Source organism: Tenrec ecaudatus, chromosome 3 (genome assembly GCF_050624435.1).
Source record: "Tenrec ecaudatus isolate mTenEca1 chromosome 3, mTenEca1.hap1, whole genome shotgun sequence".
In the NCBI taxonomy this organism is placed as follows: Eukaryota; Metazoa; Chordata; class Mammalia; order Afrosoricida; family Tenrecidae; genus Tenrec; species Tenrec ecaudatus.
Genome location: NC_134532.1, coordinates 78194194 through 78221772, shown reverse-complemented (window position 1 = coordinate 78221772; position 27579 = coordinate 78194194). Strand labels below are relative to the sequence as shown.

The window sequence follows — 27579 nt, the reverse complement described above, 5'->3', positions numbered from 1 at the left end:
ACTGGCTTTAGCTTACAGGCAAAACCGCCAAGGAATCGGTTGTGTTATTTTCATTTTTTTAAACCATCATGGCATCAAAAATCAGTAAAGACTTCTTTCAACATGAATCCCCTGGCCTGGCCCTATAAAATGTATATATCCATATTTTCATAATCTCACTGCCCCTCCCTCTAGTTTTACCTCCATGAAGTCATACTGCTACATAGTCTTTCAGCAGGCTTGCTAAATATCTTGAAAATCATCATCCACTTTAATTTTACCAAACATTCAAAACAACCAGGAATTACTTATGAGCAAGCCTCAGTGAATTCAGAGTTACCGTTGATAACGCAAAAGCAATTGAGATATAATTATCAACTTAATAGAAGCAAATGCACAATTAAAATCGTTTGTTTTCTGGAGTACTATCAATCTTGATCCATGATTTCTTTCATATATTAAAACTTTATGTTTCAAATATGATCCAAAGAAACATTTCCTGACTATTCCATGGGGGTGGATATGGCTGAAATCAACTGCACAAAGTATCATGAGACAAGCATGGTATATGCACCAAGTGTTCTATGTCAGAACTTGTCCACAAAGTTTGATCATCTCATCATACTATATGTATGATCACATTATTTATGTGTGTGTACTATTTATGTAAAATAGGGAACATGTAGCTTGTCAAATTATAATCTTCTTACAAGAGAATATCATAAATTTGTGTTTTGTTGACTACATAATGTGGACCACAACAAACTAGAGACGACATTGCAAAGAATGGAAATCCCAGAATGCTTCATTGTATTCATACAGAGCCAGCACAGAAAACATGAATGACTGCTTGAACAGAACAGAGGACAGTGTAAAATTAGGGAAGGTGTGCACCTGGGTTATATCATTTGACCATTCATATTTAACCTACATGTTAAGGGAATAATCTGAAAACCTGGACTTTTAAAAAAATAAGGTGGCAAAAGACTGGATGAAGCCTGGTCACCATCTGTGATATGTAAGCAGCACCACGTTGTTTGCCAGAGTAAAGCACATTAGAAACTTATGGGTGCAGATCAAGGACCACTGCCTTCAGTACAGTCTACTCCTCAACACAAAGAAACGGAATGTCCTCACAAGGGTCTTAGGTGCAACATCGTGATAAATGGACAAATGATTGGAGTTGTCAAATATTTCATTTGGCTTAGAACTATAATTCATATCCATAGAAGCAGCAGTCAAGAAATCAGCCCACTGGGTTCAATATTGTGGTGATCTCTTTGAAGTGCTGAAAAGGAGAGACTTACTTTGAGGACTACGGTATGACTAACTCAAACCACGGGATCTTTGATTGCCTTATAGTTGCTCAATCGCTGGATAAAGATTAAAGTCGAATAGAGAATGGGTGCATTTGATTTAAAGTATCAGCAAGGAACATTAAATATATCACAAACTGCCAGCAGAACAAACCAATCTGTCTTGGAAGAAATAAGAGTAGGAATGTTCCTTTGAAGTGGGCATGAGACTTGACCCCGTGCAATAGAGACTTGTTATCAGGAGAGACCAGTCCCTGCAGAGGAACATCATGCTTGGTAAAGCAGACGATTGGCAAGACAGGGGGACACAGTGGCTGAAACAATGGGTTCCAACATAGCGTGTGTTCGTGTCTGCATATAGACACTAAAGACCAGAGTTGATGCACCTAACTACAGTTCTTTCGGCTATTATGATCCCCCAAACTGAGTATTACGATCTTTCTGTGGAGGAGAGACAAAAAGAAAGCAGGCTGAGCCCAGAATTAGGATAGGTAAAGGTTCCAAAGTCCCATCAGTGAAAAGTGAGGCATTTGTTGTTAAATCCAACCAAATAGCCTGTCTAGGACAGGTAGTCCTGACGCCCACTATGGCATGGCCAAACAACCAGGGTAATTACATTCTCTTGGCTCAGCTCTTTTAAATCAGTCCTCCCTGCCTGTGATGAGTCAATTCTGACTCCTGACCTCCATGGGGTTTGAGAGACTGCAAATCTATAAGGGATAGTTTGGTCTTTCGGAGGGGTAGTTTTCTCTCCATTGATTTTTATCAGAAGGTATCCTGGAAAATCCAGGTTAGTTTTTCCTCTTTGTCAATTTGGCAATAGCACAAAGAGCAGCGGCGGCTGCTCCCATTGATGTGGTGACTATAGTGTGGCCCACATTTTATCACACACTTCACGTGGGTGCCTCCTTTCATCATGTACAATCCCTAACCTTGTAAACCAGGCATCATCATGAGTTTATATACTAGGAAATGGAGTCTTGGACAGTTTACATTACCATTTGAGGTAAATGGAAATCCTAGAGTTCAACTCTATATATGGTCTATCTTGAAGTCATGGCATTTAGCCATGAAATGCTAGTGTCCCACTGGTGTAGTTTTCTAAGCCCCAACTAGAAATGTCACCTTCTCCTACGGAGTCATGTCTGACTTAGCCTCTGTAGAGTTTCTGAGGCTGTAAATCTTTACAGGTATAGTCTCACCTTTCTCCCACAGAGTAGCTGATGAGTTTGAACCATTGACCTTGTGGTCAGCAGACCAACATTTAACCCCTTATGCTACTATATTTTAATTATTAAATGAGTCCTTATTTGATGTGGCTAGAACTCCATTGCCAGTGAATATATGAAATATTTAGTCTTGATAACAACTTTGAAAATGTATTATTCTCAACAATATTATTTCTCTGATGTAAATAATTATATTAGTGCTATTAATTATTAAGAGTTAATTAGTACCATTAATTATAATAATTAAGGGAACCATATTATTGAAAATAATACTTTTGGAAAGCTCTTAACAGGACTGTATTTTGTTCATGTACTCACTGACGGTGTAGTTCCATCATCTGTACAGGAGGGACTCTCTTTTCTTTGCAGCATGAACTCCAATGCAACTGAAAGTTTTGAAATAGTGCCATTAATTAGAATATAATTTTTTAATTTAAAAGAAAATGAAGGTTTACCTAATAAATTTCTTCAGATAATTTATTTTAGATATGAGGGGGAAATCAGCATGCTTTTCAAAAAAGCAGAAATCGATTGTTCTAGGCTGACTATCCAAGACCATGACCACTGAGTTGATTCTTACCTGTAGTGACCTTATAGGATAGAGCAGAATTGTTTCCAAGGTTGAACTCTTGAAGGAAAGGGGCTGAAACATCGTTCTTCAGTGGAACGGCTCCCAGGTTCAAACCACTGACCTTTTGGTTAGTAACTAAGTGCTTAAACACTGTGCCACAACAAGCCCCTTCATATGACATGGATTTTACGGAAGAAACACACATAAAAAGAAGCTTAAATAGGACAAGGAGAGCGGGTCTAACTTTGCTGCCATCCACAACACATCAGTAATCGCTCCACAATGAGGGCAAATTGGGCCTTGGGAACTTGGGAACTGGAGGGGGCAGAGCAAAATAGCTTTTAGCTTCTGCCATAGGGTCCATTTCTCTTGGCAAAGGGACGGTCAGTGTCTTGTGGCTGCCTTGGCATAAATAGCCATCGTTTACAGAGAGCAGCTGACCCGTTCAGAAGGGCTTGGCACCACATGGTTAAGTCCTGAGTTTCAAGCATCAAAGCGCTAAGAGCCACTGGGGTGAGCTGATAAATGCTGTTAGGCCATGCCAGAGAGATTGTTCTGGAGGCTTTAGATGCAGAGGGTAGATAAACATGCTTAGTAACTCAAGAGCCAGGCACATGATAATAAAAGGAATTTTAGGAAGGAGCTGGTGGGGCCTGGTGTTTCAAGGTCTCTGTGTTATTATGAGGTAGTCACACATCCTAAGAGCAGTAAGCAATGTCTTCAAGCCAAATAAAAATTGCTCTTAAATATTAGTTCAATTTTTTCCCAAAAATGTGTACATGTGTGATAATATTGACAAACCACACATTTATCGAAATGATTTACTTCATCCTTAAGAGTTTTCATCATTACGTGTACTTTCTTTTCAATTAATGTGGAAGCACTTCAATCTGAAAGGTCTTGGATAATCTTACTTTCTTTATTTTAAATTGGCCCATATAAGTATTCTCTATATCACAGTTAGGCACCCAGGTGGCAGAGTGGGTTATTCATCGGGCTGTGAGCCAGCAAGGTCAGCAGTTTGAAACCACCGGCTGCTCTGCAGGAGAAAAAGGAAGCTTCTTCCTCCTATAAAGAGTTATAGGCTCAGAAACCCACAGGGACATCTCTATCCTATAGGGTCACCATGAATGGGCATCGATTCAATGGTAGCGAGTTTGACTTTTGGTTGTGTCACACTTGCATAAACATTTGTATGATTTGAGATTATTAAATGTAAGTCTCTAGAACATCTATTTGTAATCTTTCACAATCAAATGGATATCCTTCCCTAGGAATCCAAACAAATCCTAAGCTAATGAATAGTGGTACATAGTTGTACAATATACAAATCACTGGAAAGCATGTTTAGTTTTGTCCTTAACAAATAAGCATGCCATTTCAATCCTTTGTCAAATGAGGTAGGGAATGAATAAACAAAATTCACAACAACCCATTGAAGCAACAAATGTCTCCATTTCATAAGCAAAGGAACTAAGACTCAAGGAGGTACATTGCATGCCCAAGGTCACAAAAGTAATCTGTGGAGGCTAAAACAAGGGCGTCAATCTTCCATCTCTGGTCGCCATGAGTCTTATCAGAATATGGTAGCTGCTTTGTGCCTATTTCTTAACTCTAACCCTAAGTACATGGCCCCTGGGCCCCATACACGGTTACAAGCATGTAACATATTTTCCAAAAATGATATGAATATCAGAAGGTTGATTGCTACAATGTGACACATTGCACGTGAAGGATATTTGCCTACACTCTAACAGTCATGGAAAATAATGCACCATGAGATGCATTTTCTGAATAGGTTTTCTAACTCTATTATAGAGGTCAGAAATGGTCATTGTTTCTAATGCTTTGTTCGGGCAAATGACTCTTGCTATAAGAACAAAATGATAAAACCTAGCTTGAATGTCTAGAGAGCCAAGGAAACCTGAAGGTTAGAGATATTTCTGACATTCAAACCACATGAATATTTCTGTAATCCACTTTAATTTGGGGTTTTCCAACATCATTTTGCAACTTGAAAATATCTTCTGGGAATTATGCAAGCCAATGCTGAGTTGGGTGTACACACTGCAGCCAAAGAACTCATGGATCCTACACTTAAAATTGGCTTTGCACTGTAGAACTAGGCATGCTGTCCATTTTATTGAATGGTAGTTTGGTGTCAAACCTTCTAACTACGGCCTTTGAAACTTTTTTCCTATTTTTTTTAAAAAGTATTGTTTTAATAAACATATTCTTCTAAAAATTAAATATATCCCTTTGAAGACTAATGTGTGTCTGGCTCAAATTATGACATTTTGAATGCCCCACCGGAAGGCTAAAGCTGGACAGTGAATAAGGAATCCCTGAGAATTTATACAAGTAAATGATGGTTTTGGAGAGAATATTGAATTTACTACAGACTTCCAATAGTAAAAACAAATCTGTGTTGGGATAAATAGTCAGGATGCTCCTCCCATGTGAGAATGGGAAGACTTTGCCTCGGGTACTTGCCCCAGAGTAGGATATCATGCTTGAGAGTAGAGGGTTGGCCACAGAGAGGAAGACCCTTAATGACATGGATTGACAGTGACTACAAGTATGAGTCAAAGATAGCAAGATTTTGTTGATGGATAAGGTCTGGGTCAGTCCTTTGTTCAACTGTCTATGAGTCTGAACTAAATCATTGTCAACATTGTCAACAACATTTGGCATCCAGAGGGGTAAAAGAGGTAAAATGAAAGTATTTAAAAAGCAACAAAATGGTAAAATCAAGATACATAAAATGTAAACAGGAGGACAACCAGGTGTATCCCAAAGGACTTGTTGTTATTGTTCTGTTGGTTAGCTGTTGGCTATCTGTTCCTATATCGCTGAAACACTATAAAGAATCGCCTCAACAGAGAGCACTTAACAATTCTATGAAGTATCTTTTGATGCCAAGTAGGTATTTAATTTGGATTAATGTGGTTTCACTTTTCTTTACAATGATCTTGTGGAAAACCTTCCAGCGCTTTTTGTAGATAATCAGCAATGACTTTAGTTTCTCTCTTTTAGACTTTTTTATTTACTCTACACCTCAAAAGTCAATGATATATCACAGATATACTTACATATAGGCATAAATAACATATCACAAAAATCTATGTATTTTTATTCAAATGATTATTCTTCCACATATTTTTATATGTATTCACTGACATGTGGTCATATCAAACCTAGCTTGCTGTGTGACTTCTCCAAGGTTTAGTGAGGATTGATTTACAAGTAAACAAGTTAGTATTCTAGATAGTTTTCCATAACAATTAGCATGCAGAAAAACTAAAAAACAACAAATTTCTTTGTGTGCTTACAATGACTTTACCTCTTTTTCATCCAGGGGTATTATTCAATATATCTCTAGTTTGCCATACTAAGTAACAAGGTTATAAAAGAAATCTACTTGAGGCGGCACAGTGAGTAGTTGGATTGTCACTGAGAAAAGTAAGAATGCAGCTAGAAGTGTAAATTCAATGAAAGTATTCAGGAAAATTCTTAAAGGGCAATGGCTGATATTCTAACAAGGACATTTTTTTTCTCTAGGTCAAGGCTGAACACAGTAGCATGACAAGCAGATTGAAGTAAATGTACACAATGGTCCTGCTGAATTCAACCATTAAACACCGGCCCTCTGATTCTTGGTTTGCTATGGCAAGACTAGGGGTGTTCTCACTAAGACATATAAAATGTCTATTCCCCTGACTTCTCACGTACATCTCACCGTTCTCCATTGTCCACAGGTGAAAAAATCTATAAACAAAAATAGACGGCAGAGAGACCTGTAGGATGATGTAAGAAATAAAGAGACAATGATTGAAGGACTGCAGGACTGAAGGAGTTTCTTGTAAAAAAATGTACATGGATGCATAATAGAAGGAGGAGATTGAAGCAAAACTGCCCAGGGAAAAAAGAGCTAAAATGAAAATTTTCCAGCAGAGAAACAGAGTAATAAGCAATCAGAAGCATAAGTATAGACATTTTTACCTTTAAAAGTTAGAATAAATTCATGACTAAATAAAATTATTCAGACCAATATAACTTGGGAGTAAATTTTCATTTGTTTGCATTTCACATAAACTCAAAAATTTGCATTGTCTGCATATCATTTTTTCTCATTTTCTAAAGGCTTAGAGTGTGTCTCACAGATATATTACAGTTATCCATATTTATCACGAGACAACACAAATACATTAGTAGGCATGTTCTAGTACACAAAACAAAACATTGGTTTAAAAACGCTGCCAATGAAATAATTAAGATGACAAAATGTTTTTAATAGCAGTTAATTAAATTCGACACTAAAGCTCAATTCTTTTACTTTCTTTTTTATCCAATATGCCTTCTATATTTTTTTTACTTTCCTCTAGGATCCATTCTAAAAGACCCTAAGATGAAGCAACATCTCTGGGAATCGTTTTTGTAACAGTGTTCCTGAGATTCAGAACTATGGCTAAGACAATTCAGCAGCAAATTGTACTCCTCTTTGGAAACATAATCTATTTTTCCAAAGCAGCCACAGAGAGGCCACATTTCTAAGAATCGTGTGGTTTACTGTCTACACGTCGATGCCAACTCCCAGGTCAATGCAACTCCTTGCCAACATGTGAGCACATGCGTCATTTGGGAGTCAAGGTAGGTAAGAAGTAGGTTGTCTCCTCAACATTCTGTGATGGAAAGTTGGTTGCACAAGAATAATACAGTAGAAAAGCCATACTACGGAATGAATCTTAGTCACCAAATATTGTTGTTTGTTTCTGATAGCATTTGACTTTTCCCTGAGAATATGTGAAGCATTCCACTATGCTTAGACTATTTTGTGTGTCTGGATTTCAGTTAGTTTATCTTTGATATAAATGAGTCCTCATAAAATTTTATCCATGAATTGAAAGGTTTATAAAATTCAGTAAATCATATTCATTTTTAAAATAAATTTCAAAGGGTCAAATAAAATTCCATTTATAATTGAAAAGGCTAGAGTAGAGAAAAATTAATTTTCAAGTTTTCAGAAATAGCAAAAATAGACCTAGTTGGTTGTTGCTACTCTTGAAAAATAACATGTCTTACACAACTGACTATTGCCACTAATCCAATAAAAATCAAAGCAGAATATTTCCCAAGGACATGTAATAAGGCGATGTAATGCAAACTAAATATACACTTATGCTAAGAAAAAAACGCTATAAACTAAAGATATCCAAGGTGAATCCTGGGACGAGAGCAGCATGAGAGGACCTACATCTCCAAGTATAAACCAAGAAAGGTCATACACATTTGTGCTCAGCCCTTTAGGAATCTTGAAAAGATGGGCAAAGGGCAAGGGCAATGTGGCTCCAACTATAATTGAGAGTTGTCTTCATTAGACTGCTTTCCATAATCGACACACATCTAGGAAGATGATCAGTCAGGAAACTGAGAAATTGAACTATGCTATAAACCCATGATTGTGATACCAAACAGCTGGAGCTGCTCTGTAAGCTTGTAACAACATACACCAATTCCACTTGGCAAGCTTATCTCAAACGCTGCACACCAATAGCACATACTATATTCATGACAACATATATCCTCCTCCAGGGCACATGGCACGTTCTCCAGCATAGTAGCTCACCAAGCACCTCTCAAGAAAAACGTAAAGCCTACAATCAGTAGTTGAAAATCGAACTATTAGCAATCATATTACTTTCTGTTGTGGTCCAGTAGATAACAGACAATTCAATTTGAGTGCACAGTGAACAGAAAAAATACATAGAATTTTGGTTTACCCGGTTTCCAACCACTTCAACAAAAATCAGTCTTTTATTTGTTTGATATATTGATAATCTTCCAAACCATTGAAGTATTCCATTGCTTAAAGAGAGTCAATGATCAAGATGTCATAAATCATATTATACTTTTGGATTCTTTCTTTGGGTACAATTCTGTCTTTTAAAAATGGTAGTCTAAAAATATATCCTCAGCTCTCTTTATAAAACTCAAAACCAAATGCACTGCCATTGCCATTGAGTCAATTCTGACTCATAGGGTCCCCATCAGACAGGGGAAAGAAGTCACTGTGAGTTCACAAGACTGTAATTCTTTATGAGAGTGGTAAGCCTCATCTTTCTCCGTTGGACCAGCTGATGATTTCAAACTGCTGACCTTGCTGTGAGCAGTCCAATGCGTAATCACTAAGCCACCAAGGCTCCTCTTGATTTCATAAAATACCTCCATAGTGTGTGCATGTATGTGTCACCAGAGAAAAATGTAAATCATGAACATTGTCACGCATCTTTATTTGTATTATAGTAAACTTTTAAGGTAAACAGAGAAAACAATCCTGGGAGGTAAAGCAGAAGAGGATCTAATCGTGACGACCGGCCTTTAGTCAAAGTGGGAAATCAACATGGCAGGGCCTCAGAAGCTATGACATGGCTTATTAATGGGGCAGAGGAAAAGGTGGGGCTGGGAAGACAGAACGTTGATGCTCAAAACACCCTGCATATACAGAGGTGTGCGATGTCATTGTTACAAAACTGATCATGAAGACCCATGATTACAAGAGTTGACAGTTCCCTGAAAAGGTCACGGAAACTGCAGATTGGAAGTACCTTCTGCAGGCGCCACCTCTCCTGTCCTCAGGCTCTCTCTCTGCAAAGACGCACATTCCCACATTCCCAGTAGAAACAAAAATTCTGTGATCTTTTATATTTTCCCTCAAAGTTAAAGATTTTGAAAAACAAACTTTGTCATGCATTCATTTTTAACTTGTGAATGTTATTTCTTTGATCCCAAAGACTCATAGGCAAAAGTTGCCCTAGAGAATACTGTCTCCAGCCAAGCATACTATTCAATGTCTCAGAGACTATCTGTCCAGAAAGAACAGAAGACTGGGACACATATGCACTCATCCTTTTTAAAAAAACATTTTATTAGGGACTCATACAACTCTTATCACAATCCATACATATACATACATCAATTGTATAAAGCACATCCATACATCATTGTCCTCATCATTTTCAAAGCATTTGCTCTCCACTTAAGCCCTTTGCATCAGGTTCTCTTTTTTTCCCCTCCCTCCCCACTCCCCCCTCCCTCATGAGCCCTTGATAATTTATAGATTATTATTTTGTCATATCTTGCCCTATCCGGCGTCTCCCTTCACCCCCTTCTCTGTTGTCCGTCCCCCAGGAAGGAGGTCACATATAGATCTTTGTAATCATTCCCCCTTTCCAACCCACTCACCCTCTACTCTCCCAGTATTGCCCCTCACACCCCTGGTCCTGAAGGGATCATCCACCCTGGATTCCCTGTGCCAGAGGTTGTACACTGGTGCATATAGGAGCTGGAGGCACTCATCCTTTTAAAAATTATTTCCAGCAGTCCTATTCACCTAATTCTTATAACCGAAACCAAATCTGTGTCATTCTAAATTTGAATTTCCTTTTACTTATTTATTTTTCAAAAATCAGTAAAACTTTATTTGCTTCCATTCTTCCACCATTAACAGTAAATTAGAGAAAGCAAAATGTTTTGTGTTTACACAGATAAATGGCCTCTTTACCCAGAGGAAATAAAAACCTCAAAGGCCAATGAGGAAGATAAAGTGCCCCGCCCCCATGCTCCCAGAGCAGACCCTTGTCACTTTGGACAAAGTTAAGTTTCCTTTTAATGAGACCTTATCTTGGGGGTTGTACCTTCAAATTGCTTTCCTGGTTGCATAGAATCCTTCTAAAAATCTCTAGATCCCAGTAGACAGGCTTGTTCACGTCATGGTTCCACCATGCAATACAGAGGACAAAGGGGACCACTGGATCATTAAGACCTTAACCTGCCTCAGTAGTTGAAGAAGGTATTAAATTAATAAAGCATCAAGCCCACTCTCCTTGAAAAAGTCTTTATTCAGCAATCCTAGTAAAGAAAGCTAACTGATAGCTCACAGAGTCCTTTCAAGACTCAGTTGAGCCCTTGTTCAAGCAACACAGCATCTAAGAAAGTTCTATCTTTTCCTTGGCCTTACAGAGGAGCAAAATTATGGCAATTTTCCAATGTCCTTCCCTCTGTTTTATAGACTATGATTATTTCCTCAACCAGGAACACATACTAAAGAAGGGTCCAACATTGCAAATTTAGAGTTTTAGCCCGACTGAAAGAAAATCCTGCAATAGATAAGTAATCAGTTCATCCTTATAGATTTAAAAAGACTATTTACAAATCATTTTATTTACTGGGGGGAAAAAAGCATTATAGGGACCCGAATTTCAAGAAGGCATTGTGGTAAAAATTATTGCTAAAACTATTATCACTCATATGTATCTGAATCATTTATACAGAATTCACTTAACCAAGGTTCACCAAATCATCTCTATGCATGAGAATACATGGGAGGATGATGTCATTGCACGGGGAAAACAAATCCTTACCCTCATCGTGGTCATGGGATCAAAAACCCTATCCTTCTTGCTGGGCGCGGGGCTGTCCTGACAAATCTCCCTTCACCTGGGCTACCTTCACATGGCGAACCTTCGCCCTGATGACAAAATCTTCCCTTTAGGGAAGCCTTGCCCTGTGTCCTAAGCACGTTCCCCAACACTAGCAGTCTCCAGCCTATCGCGATTTTTGATATGAAGAGAAACAACATTTTCTAACTTCTAATTGCACTTCAAATATCTTTATGTGTTCGTTCATACCATCTCTACAAACAAAAAAAGTATTCAAGTATTCCTCTAAATCTCTATTGTAAATATTTTGAGAAGAAACATTTGAACTATTTTTTACCCTCAAGGGTAACTTTGCGTTTTATGTATTTTGTAAACATATATGAAAATACTTGTACTCTTTAATCTCTATTGTTGGCTCTTTTTTGTTTTGTTTCTTAATAATTTGTGCTTTTGACTTTTTTATTTCCAAAGACATCTCCTAGAAGAAATGATTAATTAAAACAGGGTAAGGTGATAGCCACTTTGTAAGATATGATTTAGGATTCAAACAAAACAAAACAAACATAAAAAAATAAGTGTTTTTTTTTCTTCAAGAATGATTGGAACAATTAGGAAACTCAGCAAACATATCTAAATCCATCCAGGCTAAGTTATCACTGATTCATGCTACAGTACTTTCAGAACCATGATATACAGCGGTAGCAACCTACCTAGAGAAGATTTCAGAAAATACTTACATGGAGACAGTGAAGAGGAAGAAAAGCTAGTTAAGAAGCGGGCTTAACAGAGAAAAGAAATGCTTATTCCACCCAATCCTCCTGTGAATTCTAAATTATTAAATCTCGGAGAGCACCTGATTTATGAACAGAATAACACTGCCCCTAGCCAAAATCATTTTTAATAAAAAGCAGGAAGCCTCCTGAAGTTCATCTCAGATTTAATATCAAACACAGCAGCCACACATGAACATTTCCCCATAAAACACAAAAGCAGCATGGCACAACAGACAAGTAGCCCTCAGTGGGAAACTCTGAGGTACATAACAAACAGACTATTAGAGGTGTGGAAGAGGTTGGGACTTACAATTCTAGAGGAATCAGTCAATAGAGATGGACCACAGATTAAAATTGTGGATTTTTATGGAAAGCGACGGTTTGCAAAAGGACTTTCTATAAATATGCAGACAGTTCCTAGGCAAAGTAAACACAGAGCTTCCTGAGTATTGGATTTGAAAAAAGCAACAAAATCCTGATGTGTATTTAACTTTTGTATATAAGTGGGAGATGTATAGAGTGCTACATAACTTTCCTGGATAAAAAGGTAAATCATAAAATAAGCCAGCATTATCATGTTCAAGAAAATTAGCAATGTCTAACAAAATTAATCAAAATATGGATAATTTTTCCACACATATTTCGGTTCAAATAAAAGATAGATATCCAGGAAAAACAAATATTGTTTATTTTCTTTGCATGTCATTTAGATATTCTGTTTAGTATTATACTTTTAACCTGTAAGGATTATTTGTCAAGATTATAAATCCAACCAGTTAGATATTTATCTATCCACAGGTACAGATGTTGTTGTTGTTAGGTGCTTCGGAATCAATTTCAACTCAGAAGTCTTATGTACAACAGAATGAAGAACTTCCCAGTCCCAAACCATCCTAGTAATTATTGTGATGTACAAGTCCAAGAAGCCCTGACGCCACAGCGGTTACATGGTTACATGTTGGGCTGCTTACTGCAAGTTCAGCAGTTCAAAGACAGGGCGTTCTTCTCCCATCAAGTAGTACAGTCTTGGGAACTCACAGGGGCAGTCCTACTCCATCCAAAACCTAGACTAGGAATCAGAATTGACTAAATGGCAGTAAATCCATATTTGCAGCTACTATGCTTCATTGAGGATCTTGTTTCCCTGGCCCTTTACTTTAATATGTGGACCCTCTGCTTTACCATAATCTCCTTCGCCAGCAATTGGTCCCCCTTGGCACATGTGACAATGTCTAGCTATAGTCACTCAGTCTCAGGAGTATTCACTTTGCACTTCGTCCAAGGAAGGCTTATTTATTCTTCTGGAAACCCGTGCCACTTTAATAACATGTTTTGTCAGCATCATAAATTAAAGGCCATTTATCTTTGGTCTTCCTTATTCATTTTCCATTTTTCACAGATACTGGAGGTGACTGATGCACTAAAGCTTGTGTCAGGTGTACTTTAGTCCTCAACGAGGCATCTCTGGTGACATAAAAGTTATGCATTGGGCTACAAGCCACAAGGTCAGCAGCTCAAAAGCACCATCATCTCTGCTGGACAAAGATGAGTCTTTCTCCTCCCATTCTCAGAAGCCCACCGAGGCAGATTTACCTTGTCCTGTACGGTCACTATGAGTCAGAATTGACCCAAGGGCATTGAGTGGCTTTAGGAGTCCTGGTGGCCTCGCTAACAGTGAATTTTGTAGGTTTCGTTTGGGGTACTGGTTGAGAGGTCCATGGGTGGTGCATGGTTTGTGCCAGACTCACTATCAAATGGTGGTGGCCCGAAGTCACCCCATAGCATCACAGAAGAAAGATCTAGAGAAGTGGTTCTCACCCTTCCTCATGCTGCGACCCTTTCATACAGTTGCTCAAGTTTGATGACCCCCAATCATAACATTATTTTTGGTGCTACTTCACCACTGCAATTTTGGTATGGTTATGAATCCGCGACCCCTGTGAAAGGGTCGTTCGACTCCCAAAGGGGTCAGGGCCCACAGGTTGAGAAACACTGGTCTAGAGAGTTCATTCTGGAAAGTTATAGCCATTGGAAATCCAGAGTAAAGTTTTATTCTAAAAACTATGGGAGTTGCCACAAATTTAAATTGACCCTAAAACAAAAATACTTTGACTTTTTAAAAATTGTTTTTTCGTCGTGCATGGAATTGAATTCGACAGAGAGGTTCAAATCCTTATTCCTATTACCTGTGAGTGTGACCTTATTGAAATCAGGGTTGAACAAATGTAATCAATTTAAAATTAGGGCAAGTCCTAGAGCCAGCTGTAACAGGAGAGCGAGGAGGATGTAGATAGAAAGTTCCAAAGGGCAGGTATAAGGAAGAAGGCCACAGAAGGCTGGAGGCAGAGATCACGAGACCAGGGCTGTCTGAAAACCACCAGAAGTTACAGGACAGGCATGGAAAAGAGTCTCGCAGAGCCTTAGAAGGAACCACCTCTTGCCTTTGGATTTCTGGCATCCATAATTGTGGCTGAATCAATTTCTGTTGTTTTCTGTTTGTTTGTTTGTTTGTTTGTTTTTAGGTACCCAGATTGCCTAAAGAAGGCATCAAGCTTGGTAAAGTGGAGGGACAGCCACAAAGAGAAGACTTTCATCTAGATGAATAGACACCGTGGCTACAACAATGGGCTCAGACATAGGAACAGGTATGAGCTGGCAGAGGACCGGGGTAGTGTTTAGGGATGTTGTGCCTAGGCCAGGACTCTATGGGTCAGAACCAACTCAATGGCACCTATCAACTGAAGTTTTTGACATTTTATTATGGCTTTCAAAAAAAAAAAAACTTCACTGTTGAGGAGTTGGTTGGTTCTGTCTTAAAATCCTTATAATACTATCTGTGTTTGGAATTTATCTACCCGCCTTCAAGGAAATCCAATCAATGCAACTATTATTAATCTTCACACACCAACCACAAAAGCTAGTGATGAACAAGTCGAAGAATGTTATCAATGACTTCAGTGGGAAATTGATCAAATATGCAACCGAATGTGTTCACAGTTATGGATGACTGGAATGCAGAACCAGCAAACAAAGAGGAAGGAAGAGTAGTTGGAAAACATGGAGCTTGTGATAGGAATGAAGCTGGAGATAGCATGACAGATTTTTGTAAACCCAACAACTGGTTCATAGCAAATACATTTTCTCCACAACACTTCCCCAGATCAGCACCCAAAATTATCCCAGGGGTCAGTTGTGGAACAGACAATTGCTCTTATGTAAATTCAGAAGAAAGCTGAAGAAAATGAAACCAAATTCACAAGAATCAAAATATGACCTTGAGTCTATCCACCCGAATTCTGAGGACACCTCAAGGAGAGATCTGATGCATTAAACGCTAATGACAGAAAGCCTGATGAACTGTGGGAGGATGTCAAGATGGTCATTTAAAAGAAGGTAAAAGGTCATTAAAAAGACAAACAAAGAAAGAGAAGATCAACATGGATCCCAGAAGAGACCTTATGCATTGGGCTGCTAACCACAAGGTCAGCTATTCGAAACCACTATTCCTATAAAGCTAAAAACCAAACTCACTGCCATGAGTTGATGCCAACTTATGGTGACCCTGTAGGAGAGGGTGGAACTGCCCTGAGGGTTTTGGAGACTGTGACTCTTTACAGGGTGGAAGCCGGTTAGTCATCTCACTGCCATGGAGTTGATGCTGACTTATAGAACTCCACAGGGCAGAGACAACTGTCCCTGTGAATTTCTGAGACTGTAACTGTTTAGAGGAGTTGAAAGCCTTATCTTTCTCCCAAAGAACAGCTGGTGGTCCCAAACGGCTGACGTGCCGATCACAGCCTCGGGAGTAACCACTAAGCCATCAGAGCGCCTTTCCTGCAAAGTTACAGCTTGGACAAAGCCACAGGGCAATACTACCAGGCTGATAGGCTCACTCAGAGTCAAAATCAACTCAATGACAGGGTGTTCGGTTTTTTTTTTTTTTTTTACTCTTTTCTAAGTAGGATGCAGTGGTGCACACATTGAATATTTCCTTCCTGTTGTTTGGGTAAGTAGTTCTTTTGAGGACAACCACTACGTAGAAATCTCTGTTATAGATACATTAGCAAAATTTATATGCAGAGAGAAATCCTAGAACAAGATAATCAGGATACCTTGCACAACTATCTGGATAGTCCACGTGGGGTGTGAATTGCTAGAGGCAAGTAGAGAGGTGACGGACTCCCAACCAGGTGTTGCTAAGGAAATGGCAATGACAGGAACAATTAACACCATCTACTGGAGAACAGGCTAGTCCTGCTCCGCTGAATCAGAGACTTATCTCAGAAACTCAGCGCAAAGCACCTAGCTATAGAGACAAGCGTACAATATCCCTTAGTAACAACTACAAAATAAAACACAGACACTTCAACAGAAAGCAGAACATAATAAAAATGAGGACAAATTTAAGATGGACCAAAAGGGAGAACAAATGATAAGTTGCTAAACTTTAACCTAACCCCACCCGTATTAATTCACTTTCTGATGAACTGTGTCTGATAGCAAGGCTAAGTCTAACTCTATTCAAAGACCAGAGGAGACTCACTGGAGGGTTAATTGGATGGGGAACCCACAAATGGATTTGGGGCTTGCATTGTCATTGAGAGCCTTCTGCTAATCAGGTGCTCAGAATTATCTGGGAGAGGTAAATCTACAGAGACAATAACTGGATGGATCTAATCATTAGTCATTTCTTGGGGTTGCGGTGAGGAGGTTGGTGGAGGTGGGGAATTAATACTAAGGAGGACCAGAACGCAGAAAATGTCCTAACATTGATTGTGGTGATGAATGCACAATTTCAACCTTTAAAGTGTGTGGTATGCGAATTATATTTCCATGAAAGAAAAAGAAAGCACCTAGCTAGTAAAGGGGAAACTTGCTTTCCATGCTGTGGAGTTCAGAGCTGAGGTGCATTGACAAAGACAAACGGGGTTCCATGGCCCATAGCTATCACTCAGCTCACTTTGAAGCTGCTTTCTCCTCGCTTGCACGACTTGATGACCTTCTCTTGGCCAGACCACACTACATCATGAAGATCAAATAGCTAAACACCGACGTGCATTTAAAACACATTTAATCTCTCCTCCCCAAGACCCTGTGCAGCTACAAAACAGTATTTTAGAATCCTGGCCTATACATGCTATCTATCTCATTCCTTTCTCTGGTCATTTTCAGGCTCAAAACAAAGTTGATCATGTCTTCTATATCAATTTCTGCTTTGCTTGCCTCAGGTTAGATTACAGGAAGTGAGGTTTTTGATGGTTTGACAATATCAAGAACAGAACAGCTAAATATTGCCCCCCAGGGAGATACGAAACCTATTTTAAGAGCCAGAGTATCTGTAAAATGTGTGAGAAAGTGGCTATTTCCTCAGAATATCCTCACATTTCAGCATTTTCTAATCATAAAGTTTCTGTTTTAATCTTATATCCAAATGACCTTCAGCAAACGACCTGGAATAGATTACTTTTTTCCGCTAGCCTAGGACCCTCTTTCATTATCTGTTTGAACAACAGCGCTAGAAAGTTGAACGCAGGCAAATGTTAATGCTCTTAAACATTTTCAAAAGCAGTTTGTTCTATTCTCAAATGACATGCAGGTCACTCCTAATGATTACATTCTCTTCCTCCAGCTAATTTCAAGGCTAAACTCTTGGCATAGTCATCCCTCTTAGATGTGTATTCAACAACACTAAGTGTTTGGCAAGAGCAAGAGAAAGGGATCAGGATTTTGACTTATAAATAGACAAATTAATCCATCTCTGAGGCTTCGATTTCTTTATCTTTACAAGGAAAGTGTGAGAAAATGTGAGGCCACTTCCCATCTAACTGACACTCCAGGCCTTTGTGAATTTTTTTCTGTCAAGGTCAAGTTCATTGGGCTTTCAATTGTGACACCGAGTTAGTCTAATAAACTAAGCCATACCAGAGTATGAATGGAAAGAGGTAGATGCATGGAAAATAAAGGAGAGTTGTTTCTATGGAAATGTAAATAATTATCAGATGCCAAACAGCGCCACATACTTTGCTGCATATTATTAGCAAGAGGAGGACCCACCCAATGGATGTGTCTGAAAGGAAGAAGCAGTGGCATCGTGAAAGACTGAAGAGCGATGCTCTGAAGGAATTGGAATGGATAGCATGCCTAGCTTATTCACTTGTACCTAGAGAAAGTGCTTCTCACAAAACCTGCTTTCTAACCTCAAGCCTCTTTCCCATTCGAGTGACACAGCTGTATCTCATGCATTTTCATTCTCACCTACAGTGACATAGTCTAGTGTGATGCCCTCGACTTAATCTCATAAATTATCTTCTCTATAGCATTAGACATCTTATTACATAAACGATGGGCTTTGTCCTTGATCAATGCATTCTTGGCTGATATGCATCTGTATTGATTAGTGCTAAGCATCTGTCACAGATAACTCTCTTTGTCAGTTTCAGGATTCTCACAAGAAAGACAATGTGAGAGGAAGAAAGAGTGAGACTATGATATACTAGTAAATGGTTGGCCGGGAAAAAAACGTGATTTGTCTCCATCAAAGACCAATCACAGAAATCTGTTATGATTTGGAAAACAACTAAAGAACTTCCATTATCAAAGATTAGTAAGGTCAAAAACCTAGACTGGGATCATTTCCGTTTCCAATGTAAATTTTTCAAACAAAGGTGTCTCATACATTATAACAGATTTCAAATGTAACACAGAAGTAGGGCAGAAGAAAAGACCTAACCATCTTGTTCACAAGCCCTATGATGATTTCCTCTATTGGATCACAAGGGATCTACTGGCACGAAGTTCAATAAAAATGATAAAAAGAAATGTGATTGACATGAAACATTAACATGAGTAAGGTTTCAGGTCTGATACATCAGTATATTATTTTTAGTAATCACAAAAATGCTGCAAAATAAGCATTAGTTTCCTTAACTATGTCTTAAATTCTGTAGCATAGGTTCAAAGAATGACACTATCAATAATGGCTTAATTAATGGCACTATCCCTATGTCCCATGGGATGATTGGCAATGTTCTCTAACTAAATGACAATTTTAACTTTAAGGTGAATCAGAGACATATATAAACAATAGATCTATGAATGAATTTTGGTATTCCACTTAATTCTAGCCCCAGTCTAAGAACAATTAGTTCTTGTGATATGGCTCTGCTTGATACTAGCCATGATGAAAAGATCACTAATGATATACGGAGTACAGTGAATAAATGAGATGGTGCCTGGCTTATCTTCATACAATCAACTACTGAAGCATAAACTAAGTCCACATGACATAATAACACCAGCTTACATGATCCAAAGGAGTCCTGGCAATGTAGCGGTTACAAGTGGCACTGCCCTCTGCTTGGACAGCAGTTTGAAACCACCAGCAGCTGCTCAGGAGAAAGCCTGGGCTTTCGTGTAAACAGCTACAATCTCAGTAACCCACAGGGGGTCTCTAGGAGGCAGCATTGACTCAATGGCAGCAAGTTCGCTTTGATTTTGGTGAGAGCCAAGGATTGTAGATCATTTCATTCAAATACAAAGGAGGGGGTGCCATCAGAAGTTAAATTGTGAACACCCAATTTGCAGAAGGATGTGGATGACAGTAGAAGTCCAAAACCCCTTTGCAGGGTCTACACATGGATTAAACTCCTGGTGAATCCCTTTAACCATAGTCCATGATGTGATAGAGTGATAACTGTAGTCTTGTTATCAGACAGTATCGTAAGGACAATTATGGTAGATATAATTAGGTTAAAATTCAATCTCTTATTTGATATCCCTACTGACCCATAATAAAAGTTGTTTCAGTTGGAGAAAAAATGAAGAGGAAAACCCAGTGGAGTAAGCCTCCAGAGAATCTCCTCCAACCAGAGACCAGGAAAGTGAGGAGCTTGGCTACCATTCAGATTGCCTTGGGAAGTGGGTGATGGCAGATGTAGTTAGGTGAAAAATGTACAATTTATTTAACCTCCCTTTTGATCCACATTAAAGTAGTTCTAGTTTTTAATATTTTTTACTTTGTTTTCAACTAAAGTTTTTCTGTATTTTAATATGTGGTTAGTTTTTGTTAGTTTTAGGGTGGGTTGTGTTTTGTATGTTCTTCTGCATGGAATCCAAGTATATAGAGACAGTAACCAAATTAATCATTTCTTAGGGCTATGGCAGGTATAGTGGTGAAATGGAGCGCTAATAACAATGAGTACAAGAAAGCACAAAATTGATTGTGGCAATGATTATATAACTTCTTTGTATGACTGAACTACTGAATTGTATGACTTGTGGATTCTATGCTAATAAAACAGTTTATAAATAAATAAATAAGCAAACATTTAGAATACTTATTTAAGCATACTTAAGTGAAAATATCCATTGTTTAAAGCTTAGCACAAAGCTCTCTCTTTCTTTAGGTAGGAATCATAAATTTAAAGTAAATAAGTGAAATTCACTTGTGAATAAAATGAATAAATAGAGAATGAGAGGTCCATATCAACATTATCGATCACAGAGGTTTCCAGATCATTGTACATCTCTTGAAAAGATATATGATAAAAATACTAAGACAAATTGGGAATTCATCACACAATATTACTGACCTTTTAAATGAGCACATTAATATCCATCCACATTTCTGCTGTTGTACATTCCATATATAAGGGCTTCCTGTACTTAAGATAACCCCATTGTTGTATATTCCATAGCCTGGAGCTAAGTCTGGATCTTCAGTCCTAATGACTATTGTCTCATCATTGCTGCTGTTAGGGACACCCAGTTGTTCGGACTCATAGTGACCTTATGTACAACAGAACAAACTAATGCCCAGTCCTGCGCCATCCTCACAATTTCCCCTATGCTTGAGCCCATTATTTTAGCCATGATGTTAATCCATCGCCTTGGGGGCTTTCATTTCCTACACAGCCCCTCTACTACACCACATATGATGCCCTTCTCCAAGGACTGGTCTCTCCTGACATGTCCAAGGTCTGTGAGACACAATCTCACCACCCTTGCCTCTAAGGGGCACTCTGGCCACATTTCTTCCCAACAATTACAGAGTGCCATCCTACGGCATGCCTAACTAGACTCATCCTCCCCATCCATCCACTCAAATGCCTGACCATCTTCTGAAATAACTAAAAATAACTTGATGTTGAGTGACGTTCTTATTGGCATGGGATGATCTGAAATCTGTCCACAAGATCAGCTTCCATTAGTATGTGTTCTTGACACTTTCTTAGACATCCCTGAGGCAGACTCTTCCCATAAACTTGCACTCCGCCTACTGGGCTGCCCAAGGGATAGATTGTTAGGTGCCATTGAGACCATTTCAATTCCCAACTAATATCCTACTTGTCAGCTAGATTTTTGTGTGTCATTCCCAATAATCATAGAAAAGATCAGAATTGAAAGGAACCAGAATTTGTTAGTATTCTACCAGTCCTTTTCGACACTGGAGAAATCAGTGCCTCATGAGAATAAACCCAGTTAAATGCTGGGGTAAAAAAAAAAAAAAATAATCCTGCCTAAATTCAAACTGGAAACTTCACATTCAGAACAATGTCCACAAAGCTAGTGTGCATCCCACTGTCCCTAGGATCATCCGTTGTCTCTCATTGTCCTTATTATATGACCCTCCTGATAACCACACTTCTAGAACCCCTCTAATCTGAAATATTTTCAAACTCAGGTTCAACATTCATGTTTAACCTTAAAATGCAACTAAGGTTCCCATTATTCTTATTATCCAAACGTTTCATAACCAAGGCATGTGGTATATTGTATATGTTCACACATTAGGGGGGAAAAAAACCCCAAGAACCCAGCAGTGGCTGTCAAGTTGCCATCAACTCATGGCAACTCACAATGCGTTAAACCAGAACTGAGCACCGTGGGGCTTCCAAGGACCAATCCTTCAAAAGTAGACCACTAGGCTTTGCTTCCCAGGTGTCAGCAAGCTTCACTGGTTACACCTACTGGCAACTTCTTTCCTGCATTGTTATTGTTGTTCCTGGGTGCCATCCAGCCCGTTCCAACTCCCAGCAACCCTATGTACCAGAAAGCACCATCGCCCAGTCCTGCGCTCCCCTCACCAGTGTTCTGATGGCTGAGCCCACGGTTGCACCCACTGCGTCTGTGTCATGAAGGGCCTCTCTCTTTTTCTATGTCCCTCCTCTTTACCCAGCATGATCCCCTCTTCGAAGCACGTTTCTCCTGCTAGCATGTCGAAATTCGTGATATGAAATCATTCCATTTTTACCTCTAAGGAGCATTCTGCCAGACTTCTGCAAACATATTTGTTGGATATGTTGACAGTCTGTGGTACTTTAAACATCTTAATCTTCAAAGCAACATCCTTGCTTTTCAATCGTGTAAAGAGGTCACTTCTGCAGCATATTTCCCCCAATGCTATACGCTGTTTTATCTCTACTGCTGCCTTCACGAGCATTGATTTTGGATCTAGGCAAAACAAACCCTTGGCAACCTCAATCCTTTTCATCGTGATGTTACCTACTGGTCCGGTTCTGAAGATTTGGGCCTTCTGCACATGAAAGTTCTAATCCATACTGAAAGCGCCCACCCTGTTCTTCATCGGCAAGTGCTTCAAATCCTCCTCACTTCCAGCAAGCAAGTTTGCATCATCTGCACAGCCAAGGTTTTTAATAAGCCTTGCCCCAATTAGGATTCCACCTTCTTCTTTATATAATCCAACATCGCTGATGGTTTGTTCAGCACACAGATTGAATAAGAGGATACAACCCAGGCACACACCTCTCCTGATTTAAAACCATGGAGGATTCCCTTGTTTGGTTTGCACAGTTACTTTGGGCCATCTACAGGTTCTACATGAGCAGAATGTGGGGTTGTAGAATTCCAGTTCTTCTCAAGCCTATCTATAGTCTGTTATGGTCCACACAGTCGAATGGCATAGCAAAGTCAATAAAACTCAAGACCTTTCTGGTGCTCTCTGCTTTCAGCCAAGATCCATCCAGTAACAGCAATGAGATCCCTTGATTCACATCATCTTCAGAATAGAACCTACACCTCTGGCTGCTCCCTTTGATCTTTTCTTTCTTTCTTTCTTTCTTTCTTTCTTTCTTTCTTTCTTTCTTTCTTTCTTCCTTTCTTTCTTTCTTTGTCTTTTTAATGACTCTTCTGCCTTCTTCATGTTGATATTCTTGCTGTTTTCCCTCAGCTCATCAGGTCTTCTTACATCAATGTTTAATGCAACTAATATGTTCTTGAGATGCTTTTGAAATTCAGGTGGGATAAACTCAAGGTCATAGTCTGGCTCTTGTGGACTTATTTTCATTTTCTTCAACTGAAACCTGAACTTACATATGACCAATTGACTGTTTCACAATCCTCTCCTCACCTGGTTTCAGCTACTGATGTTGAGCTTCTCCAACATCTCTTCCCGCAGATGTCTTCAATTTGGTTTTGGTGCATTCCATTGGGAAAAATGCTTATGTTTTGAAAAGCAATGTATCAACAATAAAGTGGTTATTCTTAAAAATTATGTTATGCAGTCTCCAGCTTTGTTTCCACAACCAAGACCCTATTTTAACTGCCATTCCTTCCTCTTAGTTCCCACCCTTGTATTCGCATTGCCAATAACGATGAATGCATTTTGATTTAATGTTATATCAATTTCCAATGAAAGCCTTTGGTAGAATTTTTCAGCTTCTGCATCACTAGCTTTAGTGGGTGGTGCATACATTTGCATAATCGTTCATTGATTGGATTTCCCTGTATGTGGGTAGACATTACCCTATCACAGACAGAAACATTCCCCGAGCTAGACTTTGAAATGTTCTTTTTGAAGATGAGTGCCATGCTAGTCCTCCTGATCTAACCACTCCCCACATGGTAAACCATACATTTTTTTCTGATTTAAAATGGCCAACACCAGTCTATTTCAGCCCACTAACACCTATGTATTGATCTTTATGTGTTCCAATTCATTTTTGACTACTTCCAATTTTCATAGATTCATACTTTGTACATTCCAAGTCCTAATTTTGGCAGCTTTCTCTCTCTCTCTCTCTCTCTCTCTCTCTCTCTTTCTCTCTCTTGCTCGCTCACACACACACACACACACACACACACATTTTGAGTTCCATCCCATCGGTAAATAAAGGTTCTGACAGCTTTACTCCCACATTCTTTACTCCATTCAAGGCATTACGGTCAATTCTATTCTGAGAAGGCAGCTCTCCCTCCATCATAATTTCAGTGACTTCTGACATGAGGGGGCTCATCTCTGGCACTATCTCTAACCATATTCTGCTTCTCTTCATAAGGTTGTCAGTAACTGACAATGTGTTGATGCTATCCATATGGTTTACAGTTACAAATTCTTCAGAAATGAACACCCTACTTTTCCTTCATAGTCCGTTCTCCATCTGGAAGCTCTTCTGAAACCTGTTCCCTTTGGGAGACTCTGCTGGCATTTGAAATACTATTGATGTAGTTTTCAGCATCACAGCAACACACAAGCCAACGGAGTACAATAAACTGACAGACAACAAGACTTATTAATAACCTGTGATATGTATATGATACAACCTTGTTTGCTGAAAGGTTTTAGAACACTTGCTGACAAAGATCAAACACTAGAGTTTCAGTGTGAATTACATTTCAATGCAAAAATAAAACTAAAACATATCGACCCGGATATAACATCATAATAAACTGAAAAACAGAAACTGAAGTTGTCAAGGATTTCATTTTCCTTGGATCCAGAAACAATGGTCCCTGCTGTGGAAAGGAAAGGACCGTTCCACTGGGAGAATCTGCTAGAAACAACCTCCTTGAAGTGTTCAGAGCAACAGGTCACTTTGAGGACAAAGGTACGTGACCCACACTGTGGTGCTATCAGTCACTCATACTTTGGACATATTATTAGAAGGGGCGTCTCCCTAAGGAAGGACACCCTGGTTGGTAATGTAGGGGTTCAGTTAAAAGGAAGAAAATACTCAAAAAGAGGGAATGACGCAGTAACTGCACTTTGGGTTCATAGTCCTGATGGTGAAGACGGGCCGGACAAGCCAGTGCAAGGATCGCTAAGTCAGAACTCACGTGCTGGTAGCTGACAACAAAAACAACATCCTTTCTTCTTGGTTCTCAGAGACACAAAGGTTAAGCACTTGACGAGCTGCTCTCATAACAGTTCAAACCAGCTACTGGAAAGCCACAGCCTAGGAAACCGGATGGAGTCCATCTCTTTCACACAGAGTTACTGTGTGTCAGAATTGACTCAATGACACATGACAGACAGCATTAGCCTTTCTCCGGAAGTGCCTGGCTATTATGAATGGCCATCATGCTTGGCTGTTAACTAAGATGTTAGAAGTTCAAGTTCACCCAGCAGTGCCTCAGAGACTAACCTGGTACTCTACTCCAAAATCTCAGTCCTTGAATCCCCTGGTGGGGAGTCTTGAATGAAGCACAGCCAGAATCCTCCTCAGAAGCAGTAGAAGAGGAGGGTCTTCATGATGGAGTGACCTGGCGGCTGCCACAATGAGCTCAAACATAAGGACAATTGTGAGGACAGCACAGAGCTGAGCAGCTCTTCGTTCTGTTGTATGTGGGTCACTGGGCTGGAATGGACTCAATGGCTCCTAACAATAAGCAGCGGGAGGCCACTGAGCAATGATGCCATTCAACTAGCTTAACAGCCTTTCTGAGGCCCTAATGACTGCTTCAAGCCAAAAAAAAAAAGGATAAGCCAAAAGGTTGATTATTTCATACAGTTAATATTTTTAAAAGAACAATTAAAGAGGCAGACAGAACTAGATTGTTATTATACAGTTTTAAAATATTAGTGGTAATATTAAATAATACCTAAATGAAAGTGTTATTTAAGATATTTCCATATTGGTGGCCTCGCTTGCCAATATTCTTCACTTTTATCCAAGCATCATTGGCTGTGTGATTCATCCTTAATCATCATTTCACTCTAGTAGAAGGATCCCATTCCTGTAGAGTTAGGCCAATTAGACACATGGTCATTGCACTTGACACCTTAGTCAGAGATGCCTTCTCTTCTCTGAGCATACTATGATTATCTTTGCAAGAAACCTCTCCTTTCAGCTGAGCTTACAGCATTTGTTTTGACAATATTTTTAGCTCTTTGAACACTTTCAGGAATTCCATCACCCACTCAGAATATTTTTTTTTGGAATTTGGGACATGACACAAAGCTGCAATGAGTGGCAGCATGTCACCATTTGGTCATTTGGCACTTTTCCTCATTGTATGTCTTTTACTGAAGTTACAAGTGCAGGGGGCTGAAAATGTAACACTTCGTCTAATGCAAAACGTTTTATGGACTGAATAAGTAAATGGTACAAGCATGGTTCCAGCCACAGTTTTTATACCCATGAATGTTTAATAAGGTTGCTCAGAATACACTGGTGTGTAGATGACCGTTAAAAAAATAAAGAATGTAGAATTGTGAGTTCCACATTGGGAGGCTGCCCAGCTGTTCATCTTAGAGAGAGCGATGATTCCATGTGCCCGTGTTAACAACCTGCTCGCCCAACTTGACAGAAATTCGGTAGCAGCTGAATCGCACCACTGTCCCTGAGTCAGACTGGACACCAAGGCAATTCTTACTGATATCCGTTCTCCCACTTCCTCTTCCACAGCAAAACGACCTCCCGACCAGCACTGCTACCCCCTTTATGCCTCTAGATCAATTCTACTTGTCCCTCAGCCCTACCCTAGAGGCCCACTGATTTATAAGAGTATAAATTCTACAGGAAACATGAATCAGAATCCCTACATTCTTATTTACTGTGTGGCCACGAGCAAGTTACGTTACTCTCTCAGCTCTCTTTTTTCAACAATGGAGTGGAGAAGTGGAGATAACATATTAAAAATTAACCATACTAAAAATACTAAGAAGAATCATGTTATAAAATAGTCTGAAGGATTGACCTTACCCTATAACTCACCTCTTAGGTAAATATATGTATACATGTTCTTTATATTTTTAATCAAAGTTTTTAATTTTAAAATTAGGCAAAATGAATAGACTAACACTAATATTTGCACGTTCCTACCTTTCACCTCTTCTACAGCTTCTCTTCTGACAGAAAACAAATCTAAAATGACCAAGCCCTAGCTACACAAGTGAAGACCTTGTTCCTCATATTTCATAAAGGAGTTTCTTGGAAAAATGATAAAGCTCAACGAGACAATTGTGGTGAAAGAACCGCCAGGTTGTATTATCAGCGGTTAGCCAACAAGGTGACACTGACAGCATGGGTGTGG

At 39.2% G+C, this 27579-nt stretch overlaps 1 protein-coding gene across 1 annotated transcript in view; it reads right to left on the bottom strand.

Annotated features, from left to right (window-relative positions):
- The window catches only part of SLC7A11 (solute carrier family 7 member 11), an 89681-nt gene that overhangs the window by 25309 nt on the left and 36793 nt on the right, over positions 1-27579 (bottom strand). The window lies entirely within an intron of this gene.